The sequence below is a fragment of the Phascolarctos cinereus genome, unplaced genomic scaffold (genome assembly GCF_003287225.1).
Source record: "Phascolarctos cinereus isolate Bilbo 61053 unplaced genomic scaffold, phaCin_HiC Scaffold_1;HRSCAF=81, whole genome shotgun sequence".
NCBI lineage: Eukaryota > Metazoa > Chordata > Mammalia > Diprotodontia > Phascolarctidae > Phascolarctos > Phascolarctos cinereus.
The window spans coordinates 233,822,738-233,839,423 of NW_027555514.1; positions in this window are offsets into that span (position 1 = coordinate 233,822,738).

The following is a 16,686-nucleotide window of genomic DNA, read 5'->3' on the forward strand; positions in this document are numbered from 1 at the left end:
TTATCATTTTCCTGTTTTGTCATGTTGGCCAATCTGATAGGTGTGATGTGGTACCTCAGAGTTGTTTTGATTTGCATTTCTCTAATCAATAACGATTTAGAGCATTTTTTCATATGACTATAGATGGCTTTAATTTCTTCATCTGAGAACTGTCTGTTCATATCCTTTGACCATTTATCAATTGGGGAATGGCTTGTGTTCTTATAAATTTGTCTTAATTCTCTATATATTTTAGAAATGAGGCCTTTATCAGAGAGACTGGTTGTAAAAATTCTTTCCCAATTTTCTACCTTCCTTCTAATCTTAGTTGCATTGGCTTTGTTTGTGCAAAAACTTTTCAATTTAATGTAATCAAAATTATCCATTTTGCTTTTCATAATGTTCTCTATCTCCTGTTTGGTCATGAATTCTTCTGTTCTCCATAGATCTGATAGGTAAACTATTCCTTGTTCTCCCAGTTTACTTATGGTATCAGCCTTTATATCTAAGTCATGAACCCATTTTGACTTTATTTTGGTATATGGTGTGAGATTTGGGTCTATGCCTAGTTTCTGCCATACTCTTTTCCAGTTTTCCCAGCAGTTTTTTTCAAAGAGTGGGTTCTTATCCCAGAAGCTGGGGTCTTTGGGTTTATCAAATAATAGATTACTATAGTCATTGACTACTGTGTCTTGCATATTTAACCTATTCCACTGATCCACCTCCCTATTTCTTAGCCAGTACCAAGCAGTTTTGATGATTGCTGCTTTATAATACAATTTAAGATCTGGAATTGCTAGGCCACCTTCCCCTGCATTTCTTTTCATTAGTTCCTTTGATATTCTGGACCTTTTGTTTTTCCAAATGAATCTTGTTATTATTTTTTCTAACTCTATAAAATAATTTTTGGTAGTTTGATTGGTATGGCACTGAATAAGTAAATTAGCTTAGGTAGGATTGTCATTTTTATTATATTAGCTCGGCCTACCCATGAGCAACTGATGTTTTTCCAATTATTTAGATCTGATTTTATTTGTGTGAAAAGTGTTTTGTAATTGTGTTCATAGAGTTCCTGGGTTTGTTTGGGAGGTAGACTCCTAAATATTTTATAATGTCTACAGTAAGTTTAAATGGGATTTCTCTTTCTATCTCTTGCTGTTGGGCTTTGTTGGTAATATATAGAAATGCTGATGATTTATGTGGGTTTATTTTATAGCCTGCAACTTTGCTAAAGTTGTTTATTATTTCAAGTAGTTTTTTACTTGATTCTCTAGGATTCTCTAAGTATATCATCATGTCATCTGCAAAGAGTGATAGCTTTGTTTCTTCTTTGCCTATTCTAATGCCTTCAATTTCTTTTCTTCTCTTATTGCTAAGCTAAGGTTTCCAGTACAATATTGAATAACAGTGGTGATAATGGACATCCTTGTTTCACCCCGATCTTATTGGAAATGCTTCTAGCCTGTCCCCATTACATATAATGCTTGCTGAAGGTTTTAGATAATGCTATTTATTATTTTAAGGAAGACTCCATTTATACCTATGCTTTCTAGTGTTTTTAATAGGAATGGGTGTTGTATTTTATCAAAAGCTTTTTCTGCATCTATTGAGATGATCATGTGGTTTCTGTTGGTTTTGTGTTGATATGCTCAATTATGCTGATAGTTTTCCTAATATTGAACCAACCCTGCATTCCTGGTATAAATCCTACCTGGTCATAGTGTATTATTCTTGTGATAAGTTGCTGCAATCTACTTGCTAGTATTTTGTTTAAAATTTTTGCATCTATATTCATTAGAGAAATTGGTCTATAATTTTCTTTCTCTATTTTGACTCTTCCTGGTTTAGGTATCAACACCATATTTGTATCATAAAAAGAATTTGGTAAGACTCCTTCTTCACCTATTTTCCCAAATAGTCTATATAGTATTGGAATTAATTGTTCTTTAAATGTTTGATAGAATTCACATGTAAATCCATCTGGCCCTGGAGATTTTTTCCTAGGGAGTTCATCAATGGCTTGTTCAATTTCTTTTTCTGAGATGGGGTTATTTAAGTATTTTACTTCCTCTTCTGTTAATCTGGGCAATTTATATTTTTTTAAATATGTATCCATTTCACTAAGATTGTCAAATTTGTTGGCATATAGTTGGGCAAAATAATTCCTAATTATTATTACCTTGGTGGTAGCTTCGCCCTTTTTATTCTTGATACTAGTAATTTGGTTTTCTTCTTTTTTTTTTTTAATTAAATTAACCAAAGGTTTATCTATTTTATTGGTTTTTTCATAAAACCAGCTCTTAGTTTTATTTATTCAATAGTTTTCTTAATTTCAATTTTATTAATTTTTCCTTTGGTTTTCAATATTTCTAATTTGGTGTTTAGTTGAGGATTTTTAATTTGTTCTTTTTCTTTTTCTTGTATGCCCAATTCATTAATCTCCTCTTTTTCTATTTTATTTATGTAAGCATTTAGAGATATAAAACTTCCCCTAAGAACTGCTTTCGCTGCATCCCATAGGTTTTGGTATGTTGTCTCATTATTGTCATTCTCTTGAATGAAATTATTGATTGTTTCTATGATTTGTTGTTTGACCCAATCATTTTTTAGGATTAGATTATTTAGTTTCCAATTATTTTTTAGTCTATCTTTCCATGGCCCTTTATTACATATAATTTTTATTGCATCATGATCTGAAAAGGATGCATTTAATATTTCTGCCTTTCTGCATTGGATTGTGAGGTTTTTATGCCCTAGTACATGGTCAATTTTTGTGTATGTGCCATGTACTGCCGAGAAAAAGTATATTCCTTTCTATCCCCATTCAGTTTTCTCCAGAGGTCTATCATACCTAACTTTTCTAATGTTCTATTCACCTCCTTAACTTCTTTCTTGTTTATTTTGTGGTTAGATTATCTAGTGCTGAGAGGGGGAGGTTCAGGTCCCCCACTAGTATAGTTTTGCTGTCTATTTCTTCCTGTAACTCCCTGAACTTCTCCTGTAAGAATTTGGATGCTATACCATTTGGTGCATATATATTTAGTAATGATATTACTTCATTGTCTATGGTGCCTTTTAGCAGGATGTAGTTTCCTTCCTTATCTCTTTTGATTAGATCTATTTTTGCTTTTGCTTTGTCTGAGATCAGGATTGCTACCCCTGCTTTTTTTACTTCAGCTGACGCATAATATATTCTGCTCCAGCCTTTTACCTTTACCCTGTATGTGTCACTCTTTTTCAAATGTGTTTCCTGTAAACAACATATTGTAGGATTATGGTTTTTAATCCATTCTGCAATCCGTTTCTTTTATGGGAGAGTTCATCCCATTCACATTCACAGTTATGATTACTATCTGTGTCTTTTTCTCCATCCTTTTTCCCCCTATTTATGCTTTTCTTTCTCCTTTTTTCCTTTCCCCTTCACTAGTGTTTTGCTTTTGACCACCGCCTCCTTCAGTCCCTTCCCCCTTTTATTATCCCTTTCCCTTTTCTTCCCCTTTAGTCTTACTGCTTCTTCCCTCCCTTCTTTCCCCCCTCCCTTTTCTTTCCCCTTTTCCCTCCTACTGCCTATAGGGCAAGTTAGATTTCTATACCTAACTGATTATATTATGCCCTTCTTGAGCCAAATGATGAGTAAGGTTCAATGCTTCACCCCCCCCTTCTTTCCCTCTGCTATAACAGGACTTTGTGTCTTTTCCTGTAATGTAATTTACCCTTGTCTGCCTCCTCCTTTCTCAGTACATTTTCTAAGATCAGATTGATCCACTTATTTGGATCCATTTAACCCACTTGATTAGATTTTTTTTTATCATTACATCAAAGTCAACTAATATCCACCCTCTTTATGTATACTCCTTTAACAAGTGTAATAACAATACAGTTCTCAAGGGCTGCAAGTCTCATTCCCTTGTAGGGGTTTAAACTGCACCCCCCCCCCCTTATTAACAGCATATTGTATCCTTCTGTCCCATTTACCTTTTTAAGTCCTTCTTGAGTCCTGTACTTGAAGATCAAATTTTTTGTTGAGCTCTGGTCTTTTTATCAGGAAAGTTTGGAAGTCTCCTATTTCGTTGAATATCCACCTCCTCCCTTGAAAAATGATGCTCATTTTTGCTGGGTAATTGATCCTTGGCTGCATTCCAAGCTCCTTTGCCTTATGGAATATCATGTTCCATGCCCTGCGGTCTTTTAATGTAGAAGCTGCAAGGTCCTGTGTAATCCTGACTGTGGTTCCATGATATTTAAATTTTCTTTCTGGCTGCTTGCAGCACCTTCTCTTTCATCTGGTAATTTTGGAATTTTGCTATTATGTTCCTTGGCGTTGTCAATTTGGGATCTCTTTCAGGTGGTGATCGGTGAATTCTTTCTATGGTTATTTTCCCTTCTGGTTCTAGGACTTCGGGCAGTTTTCCTTTATGATTTCCTGAAAGATACTGTCCAGGCTCTTTTTTTCATCATGATTTTCAGGTAGTCCAATAATTTTTAAATTGTCTCTCCTGAGTGATTTTCCAGGTCGGTTGTTTTACTGATGAGGTATTTTACATTTTCATCTTGTTTTTTCATTTTTTTGTTTCTGTTTGACTGATTCTTGCTCTCTCATAGAGACATTAGTTTCCATTTGTCCAATTCTAGTTTTTAACAGATTGTTTTCTTCTGTTAGTTTTTGTACTTCCTTCTTCAACTGGCCAATTGTTTTTTAGGGACTTGTTTCTTCAGTATACTCTTCTGTTAGTTTTTGTCCTTCCTTCTTCAATTGGCCAATTGTGTTTTTTAGGGACTTGTTTTCTTCAGTGTATTTTTTTTCCAATTGGCCAATTGTATTTTTGAAGGTCTCTTTCACCTCTCTCATTTGACTATCAAAATCCTTCTTGAGCTCTTCTAAGAAGGCTTTTTGGGCTTCAGACCAGTTCATATTCCCTTTTGTTGTTGCAGATGTGGGTTTGTTGACAATGTTGTCCTCTTCAGAATTTCTGTCTTGATCTTCACTCTTCTCATAATATGAATCTATGGTACGTTTCTTTTTACTCATGGTGTTTCTTTATTCCCTGGCCTTTAAAGAGATTGAGCTCTCCTGCTGGGGAACAGAGGGTACTGACCCAAGCTTCTTGTGTTGGGAGCCTAGGTCTTGGTCACTGGCTTTGTTGCTGGGGCCTCTTATGCTGGAATTGGAGGCTGTAGGTTTCTGGCAGCTTACCTTGTGTTGGGCTGGAATCAGCAAGGCTGGAACTTTCAGGCAATTCTAGGTTGCCTGCTTTTCCTTTCCTTTAGCTTTCTTCAGCTCCTTTTAGATGGGTGCTGCAGGGTGTTTATCTGCCTGGGGCCCCCTGCAGTGTTGTCTCCCTCATTTCTGCTAATGCACTGGGAGATTCCTTTGGGTAGTGCCGAGGCACCTGGTGGTTTTCTGAGCTGGTTTCCACCGGTTCCCCCACCCCACTGAGGCACTCGGAGGTCCAGGTGTTGGTGTTTGCCTGCTCTACCACCTGGGCTTCAGGATTTCTTCACAATTGGAGGCTGCAGGGCTCCTACAGCTCACCTGGTGTTGGGTTGGAATCAGCAAGGCCAGGGCTTTAGGAAGCCTTTAGCTTGTTTCCTTCACCTCCTTTCAGATGAATGAAGCAGGGTACTTATCTGCCTGGGGCCCCTTGTAGTTCTGCCTCCCTTATTTTTGCTGAGGCACTGGGAGACCCATTTGCTGGGCTGCTGCACTGCTGCTCCCCGTCTTTCTTCTAGTTCAGGTGTTCCAGGGTTTTTTTTTTCTGGGGTGATATTTTCTGGGTTTTCAGACGTTGATAGGGGAGAGTGAGAGTGACTACCTTTTCACTCCTCCATCTTGGCTCCTGGAAGCGGAAGTCCTCCTTAAAAGTCTTCTTGTAGTTCTAAGATTTAAGCTTTTGTTTTGGAACACCTTGTATGTGCTTTTCTGTTTTGTGTGTTATATACACACACACACACACACACACACCAGTCAGATCTAAGCTCCATGTGTTCCCCATCACTTAGCTCAGGGTGCTCCTTGGATTGGATTTATTTTAATTCTGTGGACTAATAAATATACTGATTTGACTTACAAGACTGCTTTGGAGAGATCATAAAGGAGCTTTCTGGCAAGCCAGAGTTGATAAAAGCTTAAAACGGCAGCTGTCCCAAGACCACAGTGCATTTACCAAATATGTCACTTTGTGCCACTTTTTCAGCTATGTCTAATGGCCCAAGACTTTTTTTTCCCTTTTGGAGAAAATAGAATTGTATTCCTTCCTTGAGGGGGGAGGGATTGCTAAATGAAAGAAAATATATAAGGAGTTCTAAGTACCCAAATCTTTAGTGATCTGTAGTTGCTACATTGCTGTGTCATTAAAGATTGCCATCAGTGGTTTATATCCTGTAATAAATTTTACTGACTTGGCCACAGTTAGATGTTATCAGCATAGGAGCTATACTTGGAATAGTAGCTTTTAGGAGCAGATGGGACTTGGATAAACCAAAAGGTCTTACCACACTCTTGTTTACCTTCCATGTGGTGGTGACTGAATGTCCTGAGCCACAAGGAACCCAGATGCTGCTGCTTACTTACACTGGAAACCTAGGCAACCAGTTAAACAACTCTGGATCTAAAGGACTTATCTCAGGTATGATCTTGGGCAAGGCAGGCCAAGCAGAAAGACTTCAAACCACTTCCCTTTCTACTGAGTCTTCCCTCTTCCAGTTCTGAATCTGATTGTGTGGTGATGCGTGAGCATGCTGGAGGTAGTGATGTTAGAGGCCCCTTCTAGACCACCATCTTCCTTTGGCTCTTGCACAAGTTCAGAGACACTGGCATCTGCCCTTCTCCTTAAAAGGTCTCCCCCCAACTTTGTGGCTGAACAATATAAAAATGAAGCCTCTTGTGTGAAAGTTACTCAGAATCTTTCCAAAAAACGGATTGTGATAATAGAGAATTTTTGGAATGGGCCAAAGAGGGAAAACTAAATTAGTATTAATTTGTTGAACAATTTTGCCTAATATCAATCCTGGCACTGTGAGCCAAGCAATCATCTCCTTTGCAAAAAAACTATCTACGAGGAACCCTATACCTGTGTAACATTGAAGTTTCCCCAATCCTCCTCAACTTTGATAAAATGATTATCATAGATTTTGAGCAGGAAGGGACTTTAAAGGTCATCTAGTCCAGTCATGTCAAACTCAAAAAAAAACAAATTGGTAGATGTTGGACCTCATTCTCAAGGGTCACATTTTTAATACCTCTGATCTAGTTCAACCCTTTCACTTTATAGATTGGGGGGGGGAGCCTGCAGGGGAGGCTGCTACTTTGCACCTGTGTGATTTGTCCAAGGTCACACAGACACAGAATAATAGAGTGTTGAAGGTTGTTTTTTTATTTTGTTTTTTAAAGGCTGAATCTCCCAAGCTTAAAGTATTCACAAGCCTTGTCCCACTCTAATCAGCACGGGAGCCTTTGGTCTGTTCTACTTCCAGCTTGAGCTGTTTGACTTCTCTTTAAGCAATATGGTGCCCCCCCCCCGGGACTCCCCTATTCCTGCTGAACTCGGTGTGGACACAGGAATGGCTCATTCCACTAGTTCAGCCCTCCCGAGCTCTATGGATCTACCAGCCTCAGCAGGGATTCCAGGCAGGTCCCACCACACCAGGCCAAGAGCTAAGATTTTTAACTGAGTGTCTGCGGATTCCAAAGTTAGTTTGATGAGCCATGTGGCTAAGGTGGCTGCATGACCAACCCTATTTAGCACTTGCAGTGGATCGAGCACTGGGCTCGGAATCAGGAAGACTCATCTTTACAAGTTCAAAAACAACCTCCGACACTAGCTGTGTGACCCTGGGCAAGTCACTTCACTCTGTTTTCCTCAGTTTCCTCATCTGTAAAATGAGCTGGAGAAGAAAATGGCAAACCACTGCACTGTCTTTGCCAAGAAAACCTCAAATGGGATCACAACGAGTCGGACAGACTGAACAACTTGAGGATTACAATTTTTAAAAAAAGTTCTGCCCTTGGGTTTACAGTCTAGCTGGAGGAAACAATCTGTACATGAAGGATAAGACAGATTGTTTAATCACAGATTTAGATATAAAAGGACTATCTAGCCCAATGCCCTTATTGTACCAATAGGTAAACTGGGATTGCAGAAGTTAAGGTCAAGTAGTAAGTGCTGAGATTTGAACCCAGTTCCTCAAACTCAAGATTCAGCACCCTTTTCACTGCACCATGTTGTCCTTATAGTCTTAGATAGAAAATAATAGGAGGGAGAGAGGAATGGGTAAAGGAGAGCAGAGAGGAATTAGGATCAGGATCAGAAAAGGTTTTTATCTAGGTGGCAATCTGTCACTTCTAGCTCTGACCTCTGTATCTAGACCAAAGCCAATTTCATCCTCCCATGTTATAGCCCTTCAATTATTTGAAGACAGGGATCATGCTTCCTCCCTCCACAAGACCCTGCCCCCAAATTTATCTTTAATCTAAATATCCGTCATTGGATGATGTGACCCTCAGATGGAATGATCTTACAGCTTCTCTTTGCTTCTCCATAACTAGCCCCAGATCATCCCAATCTAAAGAACGGTAGGGAGATAGGTTGCCCCTAGAGTCAGGCTGGTATTTTTCCACTCTGTTGTGACACTGGATAGACAGGATTAAGTCAAACTGTGCTTTTATAGTTAGTGATTGGACTCTTGTTTCATTCCAGATCCTCTTTTGGGCCTGAGTGTCTTGTTATCAGTTCTAAGCCTCATAATACCTCTTTTTTTTTTTTGAGTTTAAATATTAATTTATTCATTTTTAATTTTCAACATTCACTTCCATAAGATTTTGAGTTCCAAATTTTCTCCCCCTCCCTCCTCTCCCTCTACCCCAAGACAGTGTGCAATCTGATATCGGCTGTACATATACATTCATATTAAACACTTCCACATTACTCATGCTGTAAAGAAGAATTAGTACCAATGGGAGGAACCCCAAGAAGAAACAAGAGAGAGAGAGAGAGCAAATAGTACGCTTCGATCTGTATCCATAGTTCTTTTTCTGGATGTGGATAGCATTTCTGATCATTAGTCTTTTGGAGTTGTCTTAGATCCTTGAATTGTTGAGAAGAGATAAGTCTATCAAAGTTAAGTCATCACACAATGTTGCTGTCGCTGGGTACAGTGTTCTACTGGTTCTGGTCATTTCACTTAGCGTTAGTTCATGTGAGTCTTTCCAGGTTTTTCTGAAGTCTGCTGTAATGCCTCTCTTAGGTTGGTAGTACAGATAGTTTTCCTGTTTTTAAGGCACTGAGACTCAGGAAGGTCACAGCTAGTATCTGAGGCAGGATTTGAATGCTGACTCCAATTCCTTCACTCTATAGACTAGGTAGGCTATATTATTTATCAGTTATTCTATTAGGAAACATTAATTAAACACCTCCTTGTGTATAAGATTTGGTGCTAGGTGCTGGGAATGTGAATATAAAAGTTGAGTCTCCACCCAATGGGAGTTTACCATGGGGTGACCTAAGATAAAGCTAAACTTCTTTTTTTTTGGCTTTTAGGCAATTGGGGTTAAGTGACTTGCCCAAGATCACACAGCTAGTAAGTGTCAAGTGTTGGGTCTGAGGCCAGATTTGAACTCAGGTCCTCCTGACTTCAGGGCTGGCACTCTATCCACTGTGCCACCTAGCTGCCCCAATAAAGCTAAACTCTGAGACCACTCTAGGAATTCTAGGCAATTCTGGACTTGTACTCCTAAAACCAGCCTGTATCCAAAGCCATCTCAAACCATAGAGAGCCAGGGAATGAAGTTAGTGACTCTCACCTCACTGAACTTCTTTCCATTTGGCCCACACTTTATGTGCTTAATTACTTTTCTCTGCTTGATGTTTTCAAACATCTCCAGAGTTGTTGGGTTGTTGTTTGTTTGTTTTTTTCCATTATACCCAACTCCTTTAGCTTGCCATTTTTTTTTTAGTTGAAGGGATATCATTTTCTCATTTGACTGCCTTTCTTGCTGAATTGGATGTTTTATTCATTGTTGTTGGCCTCCAAAAAGGGAGAGAGTGGGAGAGGATGGACAAGATCAGCCAATATTGATTGTAAACAGTTGACTGTGTTTGGAATGAGGGAGTTGAGGGAGAAGAGGGTAGAACCCCCACGTTATGAAATTCAAATGTCATCTCTCGATTGTATCCAGCTTTCTGGATAATGATTTGTTTTATTTTGTTTTCTAATCTTTTCTCATAAACAAAGTTGGATTCTCTCCAGAAATGGCTTGCAGCTAATGAGTGGAATTAATGGTGTAGGAGACTCCTACCATCTGTGTGGTTCATACATTTGAAATATGAATGTGACTCTCAGTATAATGCAGAGTACTCCAGTATATTTTTAGATAGGATTTTGAAAAGAATTTATATACCATTCATTCGTTCATTTATTCAGTTGTTCCTTCCATTTTGGAGATTTTGCAATACAGCTTTGATTATACAAAAATTTTCAATTGGAGACTTGATCCGTTTTATATGAAAGGTGATTTATTTGATACCATTCACTCAAAAGACAAAGATTCTTAAAAACACATCATGGGTTCCTTGCCAGGACTGAACTAGTTCAGTTCAATTCAAGCTAATGCTGACTTGCCCTCAATTAGTCAGAAATGGAGGAATGGTTATTTATCCACTTAAGTTCCTCTTACTAGTGACAGATTCTGTACTCTGGAAGACCCCTTTATTAATTCTTGGAAATTTACCCAGCTTGATAGGTATCGGTAGAAACCTATATCCATTTTACCCAGATTCCTCAAATACAATTGAGTATAGTTGAGAGAGAAGAAAAGAGTCAAGGGTTATGGGGTGAGGGGGTCAAGTGTAAGATGAGGGCTGGCCATGCTTCTCAGGAGTTAAAGCAAGGATGCCAGACACATAGGACTATGCTGTCAGTCACAACCAAGAAGTAACTAGGAGTGTGTGTTCCAAGCACCAAAGCTCAGTAAAAGATGACAGAACACACCACACTCAAGACAATGAAGAAAAGTAGGCACTTAGAGCTCACTCTTTCTTTTTATTAAGTGTCTACTGTGTGCAGATAGGGACACTTAGGTGGCACAATGGATAGAGTGTTGGACCTGGGATCAGGAAAACTTGAGTTCAAATCTGGCCTCAGATACAACTTGCTTAACTCTGTTTGCCTCAGTTTCCTCATCTGTAAAATGAGCTAGAGAAAAAAATGGCAAACCATTTCAGTATCTTTGCCAAGAAAACCCCAAATGGGGTCACAAAGTGTCAGGCACAACTGAACCAACATTCTTTTCAACACTTTAGGCAAAAAGGCATTGTGTGATGAAGAAACATAGTAGTGGTACCTCGAGACAGAACAGGTTGGAGTGGCAGCCTACTCATCAAAGTTGGCTGCTGAAGCAACATCAGAAAGAGGCAAACCACGTTTGTGGGGTGGGGGCCACAGCCTAGGCTTTTCTAAGGGTGGGAGAAGCAACTAGGTGGTTCAGTGGATAGAGTGCTAGGCCTGCAGTCAGGAAGATCCGAGTTCAAATCAGGCCTCAGACACTAGCTGTGTAACTCTGGACAAGCCATTTAACCTGTTTGCCTTAGTCTACTGGGAAGGAAATGATAAACCACTCTGGTATCTTTGCCAAGAAAACGCTGTATAAACAGTATCGGTGTACTGTTCCACAGAGTCACAGAGTTGGACGTGACTAAACAACTAGACCACAGAAAGGGGTGAGGGAGAGTCAGAAGATATAAGGAGCAAGAGACATTTCTCCCCCAGCCCGAGCCTCTTCTTGAGCCATGGCTTCCCTGTTCCCTTCATGACTGAGCAAAGGTCAAGGAGGGATCAAGCTCCCATATAGCCCCGTACAGGTACGACACTATGCAGCTGATGAGCCAGCCACACCAGGGAGTAAGCCATCAGTCGTTAAACATGCCCTTACCATACCAAAGACTTTGTATTGACCGAGCATTGTGCTAGGCACTGAAGATACAGAGGAAAAAACCAAAACCATCTCTGCCCCCAAGGAGCCTATGTTCTGTCAAGGTACGAATTTATCTTGTTAGGTGGGGAGAGCACTAATTGTTAGGGGAAGAAGGGGGAGATCCAGAAAAGCTTCATTCAAAAACAGCATTCTGAGAGGCAGAAGTAAAAAGGCAGTTTGTGGGGAAACAACCAGTGATATGGCATAGGGGAAGGGACAAGCCCCTATTAAGCACCTACTATGTGCCTAGTACTTTACTTGCTAAGTACTGTATGAATATTCTCTTATTTGATCTTCACGGCAACCTCTGTAGGTACTATTATTAATCCCCTAGTTTACAGTTGAGGAAATTGAGGCAGACTTGACAAGTTAACTGAGCCCAGGGAAGCTAGGAAGCATCTGAGGCCAAATTTGAACTCAAGTGTTCCTGACTTCAGGCACAGTGCTCTGTCTGTAGTACCATCTTCATGGTGTGTGAGAAAGAATAATGTGAGAAATAGCAGAGAAAGAGACAGAAAGAAATAGTAGATAGATACATAGCTAGAAACAGTGGGTGGGTGGATGGATAGATACAGTAGATGGATGGATAGATATATAGATAGAAATAGTGGATAGACAAATAGTGGATGGATGCATGGAAAATGGATGGATGAATAAATAAGCAAATAAAAGCTTTGAATGGATCATAGAAAGAGAAATGATGTTAAATGATGCTAAATGAGGCTGGAAAGGTAGGTTGGGGTCAGGTTGTGAAGGGTTTTAAAAGCCCCAACAGAAGTTAATATTTGACAGTAAAAGGCCACTGGAATTTATTGAGTAGGTGAGTGACGTGGTTAGATTTTTACTTTGGGAAAACCATGTTAGCTGCTGTGTGGATTGGAGTGAGGAGTTATTTGAGGCAGGGAGACCAAGTAAGTCTCTTGGAATTGTTTAGGGGAAAATGATGAGGGCCTGAACTACGTTAGAGGCTGTGTGAGTAAAGAGAAGGGGACTTATGTGAGAGATGTGGTAGAGGTATGTAAATAACAAGTGGGATATGTGGGGTAGAATTAAGGATAATTCTGAAGTAAACCTGAATACATTCCAGGCATAGGGGGTAATTCTCTGCAAAGTCACTGTGAGGGGAGATGGAATGACAGCCCTGAACAGCCTCCTTCAAAACCCAACTCATCCCTTTTCTCCTTCCACTGAGAAGCTCCCAGTGTTCTAAATTAAAATCCAATTTAGCAAGTGCTAAACATCTGTGATTCTACCATTTTGATGCCTGGGGAATGTTCTCTCTCCCCATCTCCACCTACTGACCTCCCTGGCTTTTTTTAAGTTCTAACTAAAATCTCTTCTTCTACAGAAAGCCTTCCCCACACCCTCTTAATTCTAGTGCCTTCTTTCTGTTATTTCCTATTTATCCTGTAAATAGCTTTGTTGTTTCCTGAGCCAACATCCTTTAAAGGTCTTGACCCAGGCCTTTCCACCTATTCCTCTAATATTCCAGCTCTGCCTTCCTCACTTCTCTCCATGGAGTCTTCACACCTTCTACCCCTGTCCCCAATGAAGCACTGGCCTCAAAGTTGTCCCTTTCTTCAATCCCAGACCCACCTCCATCCACACACAAGTGTGTGCCCCGTGGCACACACTTCTAATCCCTGCTACTGAGGAGGCTAATGCTGTTGGAAAGCTTGGGCCCAGGGGTTCAAACTGCAGTAGAATTAAAATTTATCAGGGGCAGCTAGGTGGCACTGGCTCTGGAGTCAGGAGGTCTGAGTTTAAGTCAGACCTCAGATACTAGCTGTGTGACCCTAGACAAGTCACTTAATCCCTATTGCCATTTCCCCCCAACCCCCACCAAAAAAACAAACCAAAAAAAAAAACATTCAGTGTTGGAATTAAGTCCAGCACCAATATGGTGAAACGGAGGGATGCCTTAGGAGGGACAAACCAGCCCAGGTCAAAAATGGAGCAGGTAAAGGCTTCTATGAGGATTGGTAATGAGATTGGGCCTATGAATGGCCGTGCCATTTTGAACATAGATGAGACAGTGAGACCCAGTCCTCTCCTTACCCCCCTAAAAAAAATCATCTTGTCCAACTTTATCATTTGACAGATAAGGAAATAAGATCCAGAGAAAATCACTGATTTAATTTCTCAGTAGGTTAGGCCTCAGCACTCAACTCCTAATCCTACTCCCTCCAAGTTATAGGATTATAATATTATATGCCTCTGGTGTTGGGTATGGGGAATGGGAGAAGACTGGGGGGCACCTTTGTGTGGTGAATGCCATTCTTGGTTCCAGCTGGCTCTAGAAGCGTGTTGGGAAGATTCAAAATGTGTTACATAATTACTGCAATGCCAAATAAAACTGCTCCAGTCCTTATAATGAGTAATGCTTTAGCAAGAACATTAAAACCTAAATATAAAAACCTCTGGGAAATAAATCATAATCATTCTATCAAAAGCTGATCATTGGGTTAGCTAATTAGATTATAAAGTCACCTATTTGTTTCCCTGACTGTAGCATCCAGAGCGCTGAGATTCTATCTCAAATTAATAAAATCTATTTTAAGAAAAATCTTGAAGTAATTAAATGTTCTAAAGGGAAACAAAGAAGATTGGAGCCTGGTGCGTATAATCTTGATTTTTCATTTTCTAAATTAAAATCCAATTTAGCAAATGCTGAACATCTGTGATGGAAGATTCTACCACTTTGATGGTCGGGAATGTTCTTCTTCCTCATTTCCACTTACTGGCTTTATTTAAGTCCCAACTAAAATCCCATCTCTACACAGAGCTTCCTAAACTTTTTCCACACCTTGTGACCCTGTCCGCACTTCTTAAATTGTGGGTCTTGACCCTGTATGGATCTGGACAGGAAGCCTTTCCCAAAGCCTCTTAATTCTAGTGCCTTCTTTCTGTTCATTATTTCCTATTTCCTCTTGTTGTTGTTCAGCCCTTTCACTCTCCATGACCCCATTTGGAGTTTTCTTGGCAGAGATAGTGGAGTGGTTTGTCATTTCCTTCTCCAGCTCATTTTACAGATGAGGAAAATGAGGCCAACAGAATTAAGTGACTTGTCCAGGGTCACATAGCTAGGAAGTGTCTGAGGCTGGATTTGAACTCAGGAAGATAAGTCTTCTTGACTTCAGGCGTGGCACTTTATCCACTGTGCCACCTAGCTGACTTGTAAATAGCTTGTTTTCAACATATTTATTTGTTGTCTCCTCCATTAGATTTGAGTCCCTTCAGATCAAGAACTGTCTTTTGCCTCTTTTTGTGTTCCCTATGCTTAATATAGTGTTTGGCACATAGTAGGAGTTTAATACATGTTTATTAATTGATGCTTCCTAGTTACATGAAAACCCTTAGACCCTTGGGATAGTCATTGCACATAGGGATTATCATTATACTCACACCTTTGTGCCACCAAGATTTTTTTTATTATATAAGAAAAGCTCAAATGTACATGATGAGAATGTTTATAAGAATGGTCTGTACAAGTACCTAGGGTAACATGAGAAGGGAATAAAGCAGACTTTCAAAAGTGATATTCCATGGTAGAACATACCTTTACATTCACACAACTGGCTGAAAGATGTTGAAAATAAGATAGCTCTATGCTAATTTTTCTTCATTTAGAAAAAGTATATGAATGGACTCAGGATACCATCCCTCCCTTGACTCCTACCTGAAAACAAATGAGAAGAGAAGAGAAGGATAAAAAGAATCTCAGACAAGTAGGACAACTTTGAAAGTTATATTTTTATCATATACTTAAAATGAAAAATAATCTCTACCATATAACAGAAATTTCCACTTTCATATACAGTTTTCTCTATTCCACACTATGTATGGAAATGCTCATCTCATTTGGCGTTAAGTTTAGGATAAAAAGGAAATGTGTAAAAAAAAAACACGACCACAGTAAAGCAAAATGCTACCTTGAAAATTCTACTCCAACAGGCTGTCTCCCATGCACAATTATACAAGTTGCCTGGAAAGTTATAACAGAGATAACCTTGTTTACCAGCCTTCTAATTATATTATCAGGGAAAGCATAAAACAGGGCCACAGATATGTTTGCCAAAGTTGTTTGCTTCTGTCAAGGAGGAGATGGAACAGAGGCACAGATAGGATGGATTCTCAGTAGATGGAGAGGCTCTTCAAATGTTCCTTTTTGTGGATGACATTGTGCTGCACTCATTTAAGAGAATATGGCTGAGCCTCCCGAATGTGAGTCATGAAAGTACTCAAAGGAGTTTGACTTAACTATACAAGAGGAAAAACAAAGTGGATGAAGACTACCTATCGTCCAGACTAGACATGCAGTTGAGTGGCCAGCTTATAACAGAACTTGTCCATTAGCATATGAATATATATGTATGTGTTTAAATAGATACATAGATATCTTATACAGATACTGAAAATGGACAGTGAATTGGGCTCACAAATGAACAGGAAAATCACCCAAGCTTCTCCCTGAAACATAAGTCCCCCTTTAATACCAGTCTTCTGGAGGTGTATTGTGGCTATGATTCATGGAATGAAGAAGTACGTAGTGGGTACAAGTGGGCTACAGCACATTACAAACAAGGAATTATTCAAAAGAAACAGTATAAAATGTGACCATTTTATATGTGTGATTTTGAAAATGGGCTGATGACCAGATAAGAGTAAGTCGTAACTGATGGATAGTTTTTGTGTTCTGCTGGTATTCTCATTGTGTAAAAATTATGAGAAAGCCCCCC